This window comes from Psittacula echo (genome assembly GCF_963264785.1).
Source record: "Psittacula echo genome assembly, chromosome: 1".
NCBI classification, from domain to species: Eukaryota; Metazoa; Chordata; class Aves; order Psittaciformes; family Psittacidae; genus Psittacula; species Psittacula echo.
Window position 1 is genome coordinate 149140615 of NC_137735.1, and position 5371 is coordinate 149145985.

Genomic DNA, 5371 nt, shown 5'->3' on the forward strand with positions numbered 1-5371 from the left:
GAAGGTGCTGCAACCATAACGCTGCTGAGGTGATGGGGGTGCTGCATGGGAAGGACCTTGTCCCCCAGTGTCACAGTGCTGTTTCCCCCCCCGTACCATTGTCCCTGTCACCACCACACAGAGCCACACAGGGCAGCAGGGTCAAGCCTCATCTCTTTATTCCCCCTTCCACAAGGGGTTCAGCACCTCATGGAGGGGTTTGAGGCCCCCTGGGGGCAGAGATGGGACCCTAGCCCTGGGCTAAGGAAGCACCCACGGGTCAGCACTGGGCAGGACACCCTTCTCTTCCTCTTTCTTCCAGGTAGAGACACTGCTGATGGCTCCTGCTCCTGGCCAGCAAGCAAAGCCCTCGGCTGTCTCATGGGTCACCTGCATGATGGCAATGGGGTTTGTGGCACCAGCGATTGGAAGAACTTCCCCAGTTCTGGAGCCAGCATTGGCCCGGGTAAAGGCAGCTCAGGGCATGGACGGACAGACAGACAAATGCCCATCTCCAGCACAAAAGGAGATGGGAAGCACATCCCAGTGCTTTAAGCACAATCTGCACACCAGCTCAGAGTCCCCCAGGACAGCCAGACAGACAGCAGTTTGGTCCTCCAAACAGGGCATGGCAGCTTGGTACGTCCCAGCCAAGCCCAGCCACAGTGCACGGATCCAGCATCCACAGCTCCAACCTTCCTCTTCTCCAGCAAAGTCCCTTCAGCTCTTCCTATGGATCCAGGGTTTGGAAGTCCTGGCGGGGACAGACGCTGTGATGCACCGGGATCAGTACAAGGGGTCTGCCCGGTGCTGCTGGTTGTAGAACTGCAGCTTGATCTGGTCTCTGATCTGGTTGATGAGGATCTGAGCCAGCAGGATGCCCACCAGCTGTGGGTGAGGGAGAGGAAGAGGATGACAGGAGTAGGACAGGAGGGACAGGAGAATATCACCTCACTGTCCTACAAGTTACTGACATGGCTCCTGGCAAGGACAACATCCCACCACCCCAAATTCTGCCTCCGCTAGGGCTGCAGTGTGACGCATCATTAAGGTGTCTCCTAAATGCCCCTTCTCCCCTCTCCCCCCCCATTACCTGTGGGGCTGCCAGCCCCAGCGCTATCCCCCCCAGCAGGAAGAGGTTCCTGTTGATCCAGTTGACCAAGCTGTCGATGCAGCCATGGGTGTAGATGACAGCGCTGGCCTCCACGTAGCCCATGGCCTGTATGCCATGTCCACACATGGTGTTGATGACAACCTGGGGACAAAAACATCACCCAGCTGGACTGGGGGGTCCTTGCCTCTTCTGGGAGCACTGCCCCCATCCATAGAATGGAAGAGGAGGAGCAGATCCTCCAGGAGGACACCAGCCTCACCTCGTCGTCATCCGGCAGGCAGCAGGAGAAGGGGACAGAGCAGCGCTCCTGGCTGGGGTTGTCCATGGTGCAGTTGAAGTACATGTTCTGGGACCAGTCCTTGTAGGAGATACCCCCACAGCAGCTGAACTGTGACGGAGAGAGGACACGGGGCTTCACCAAGACCCCAAATCCCCACAGAGAAGTCACTTGACATCCCTGACCCCATGGATTTCAGCCTGAGCCATGAGCTCCACACCACGCACCTCCTTCTGCCCAAAGTCAATGAGGTTCTGCAGATCCAGGTCATCCCGGTAGTGCATGATGGCACCATTGATGATCTCACTGACCTTCCCACGTGCCTGCAACAGGGACAGCAGTGATGCCACCACCCAATGGGACAGGCTTGGGGTCCCTCAGCCCCTGACCCCTCCAGCAGTCACCTTATCGGAGAAGACAAAGCCCAGCACACCAGCGACCAGCTGCAGGAGGAAGATGATGGCCAGGCAGATGGAGAACTGCGGGCGAGAGGAGTGTGATGGCCCGGGAGGACCACAGCAAAGTGGCCACAGTCCTGTGGGGTGGCCCAGGAGAGGTCCCCACATGCCCATGGACTCACCGCCTGCAGCAGGACAATGTTCTCCCGTAAGGAGCCAATACAACCACAGAAGGCAATGATGAAGGTGAGGACACCGACCACGATGAGGAGGATAGCAGGGTCCACCACCAGGCACGCCATGGTCGCATCTGCCATGGTGAGCCATCACCACCAGCCCTCCAACGCCCCCACCAGAGCAGGGGGGGCACTGAGGAGCCTCAGTGTTTGTGTCCCCCACGAGCCCCCCCAACCTCACCTGCATGCTTCAGCAGCCAGGCATAGACCCCCACCGCCACCATCACCATGGAGATCACCTGCAGAGCAAGACCATGGGTGGGCACCATGGGTCCCGGCTGCCATCCCCATGGAGTCAGGGCTGGAAGTGGGCCCTCACAATCAGACCTGCTGCCTCAGTTTCCCCTTGTTACCCCATACGGAGCTGGCTGGGGAGGGGACACAGAGCCGTGGTTTGTCGGAAGCAAAAAGCTTCCTCAAAGATGGGATCTGAAACATGGAAACATCCCTCCAAAAAGTCCCCACCTCCAAAAAAACCCCAAAACTATAAAAATAACTATTAAAACATTAAAAAATACCCCAAAATATTAAAAAAACCCAAAATGTATAAAAAATCCCCCCAAACATGGCAAACTGCTCATGGGGGGCCCAAAGGTGCCCAAGGGATGTGGTTTGGGTGTCGATGACACCTAGTGGGTGACAGCCCCCCACCTCAGTGGCCCTGTTTTGGATGGGGGACACCCTCAAAAGGATTATGGCATCCCAAAGGGTGCAGAAAGCAACAGGTTTGGGGAGGTGTCTTCCACGGGGGGAAGCATGAGCGTGGGGTACCCCAAAAGCCCTTGTGGGGTGGGGGGACCCAGCCGACCCCCCCATAGCCCCAGTGACAAAGAGGGTCGTGGGATGGGGGAAATCCTGGGATGGCGGTGTCCCATGGGGTGCAGCAATTGGGACAGCCTTAAGCGTGAGGGTCCCTGGTGAGCCCCCGAGACTGGGGGGGCCTGGTGGGTACCTCGGTATGGGGGGATCCCGGTGACACCCCCCTGGTATGGGGGGATCCCGGTGTCACTCACCCAGAAGAGCATGTTGAAGAAGAAGAGCACGAACTTCACTATGGGGCTCACGAAGGAGAAATCCTCCTCGGGGGACACCGTGCCCCCCGCCTCCGGACTCTCCATGGCCGAGCCGAGGGGAGCCGAACCGGGCCGAATCGAGCAGAACGGAGCCGAACTAGGCCGAATGGAGCCGAACAGAGCCGAACCAGGCCGAATGGAGCCGAACAGAGCCGAACCAGTTCCTAAGCCTACAGACCCCACAGCACTGAAGATCATCAGGGCCCGCCTCCTCCCTCGGCAGCTCCGCTGATTGGTCCGTCCAGCCCATTTTGCTTTCCTATTGGTTTTTCGCGCCGTCGCTCAGCCGGCGGCGGTCACACACACACAGACCCCCACCGCACCTGTTCACGGGTTAAAGGGACAGCGCACCTCCGCCTTAAAGGGCCAGCGCACCCTGTTTGTCCGTCATTGCTGAGTGACAAGCTGAATCCCTCCTGGCTGATCCCGCAGCCCCAAAACTGCCCGAATCGTGCTGTCACTGCCCCAGAGACTCCCGTCCTGGCAGGATGGCTTTGGTGACAGCCCTCAGGGGGACACAAGGGGACAGCTGGGATGCAGGAGATCCTTCACTCCTGAAACGCACCCGGATGGGGAGATTTGGGAGTTCCTTGAAAGGGCAGAGCCGAGTTTCTGACCCTAGATTTGCAGAAATCACCCCAAAACCAACAGTGCTGATGCTCTGTCCCCAGTGACCTCACAGACGTGGGGAATTTGGAGGCCAAAGCCTGGCAGTTCCTCTCCCTGCTGCTAAAATCTATGAGCTGAGTTTAAAATGGGAAGTTTTGGTGGTTTTCTTCCCATTTCCCTTAATTTGGTGTGTCTGCTGTGACCCCCCCCCGTTGCCCCATCCCCGAGGCACATGGGACAGGTCCTCTTTGCCTGGGGGAGAGTCGCCTCACATTGTTACCTATTATCCTATTTATTATCCTATCTATTACTGTTACTCTTCTCCCCCAGGGTTCGTTAGGGCTGGAAATCCCCAAGAAGCAGCCGCTGGTGCCAGCATGGCCCTTCGCAGAGGAAGAACAGAGCTTGGGGCAGAGGAACTGAAACCACAGCTCCTTTTCTTGCTCTTACAGGCACCAAGGCCACCAGCGATGGCATCCAACACATGTCACCAAGGAGCCACTCCCTGGCCCCACCACCCCAGGAGGTGTTTGCTATGGGTGCTGCTGGAAGAACCCCCTGTGGCCCCAGAATGCCATGATTGATGGCTGTGGGTCTCCAAAGAGCCACCTCGGGCAACCCATGAGGTCCTGGTGGGGCTGAACGTGCCCTGGTCCTCACAGCAGTGGTTCTGCCCCTGTGATGAAGATGAAGGTGCCCGTGTTGGCACAAGGAGGCACTGTCCTCCCATCAGATCTATTCATCCCTCAGACCTGTACCTCCACACACGATATCTGTGTGCCCCTCATCAGATCTATGTGTCTACCCATTGTGTTTATGTGTCCACCCATCAGATCTCTGTGTCCATCCATCAGATCTAGATCTCCGCTCCCAAGGAACAAGGGATAGGACAAGAGCAAATGGCCCCAAGGTGCACCAGGGCAGGTTTAGATGGAGCTGAGGAACAATTCCTTCCCCAAAGGGTGCTCAGGCATTGGAACAGGCTGCCCAGGGCAGTGCGGGAGTCACATCCCTGCGAGTATTCACACACCGTGTAGACGAGGCCCTCAGTGCCATGGGTTAGTGGTGGCCTTGGCAGTGCTGGGAACGGTCAGACTGGATGAACTTAAAGGGCTTTTCCAGCCTGGCTGATTCCGTGATTCTATGTTTCTATGACTCTGTGTCCACCCGTCAGACCCGTACATCCCCGTGCCCGGGAGGCCGGGAGCTGGGTGGCCGTGAGGCGGGGAGTGCCTGCACACACGTGTGTGCCTGTCCATGCATGAGCCGGCACACGTTGCGTGCCCAGGGGCGGGCGCTGCTGCGCCGCTGAACGGACGGGTCTGCGCATCCTGCTGCGGGACGGAGGGACCGGCTGCTGGGGCCGGGCCGGGCCCGGGATGGGGCCGGGCCCGAGAGGGGACACAGGGGGGACACGGAGGGACCCGGACACAAACGCCCCGCTGCCGCCACCGCGCTGCGGGACACGGGCAAGGACGGGGGCGTAGCCAAAGCAGAGGGGCGTGGCCAGGGGCGTGATCACGGATGTGATTGGATGGGGAAGGAGATGGGCGTGGCCATCCCTTCCCGCCGTCGTCGGCGCAGCTCGGCGGGCGCGGGGGTTCGGGGGAGCGTGGGGACACTCCCGTCAACCGGGACCCCCCCACACTCCCTCCCAGCACCGGGACCTCCCATCTCCCCCCGGA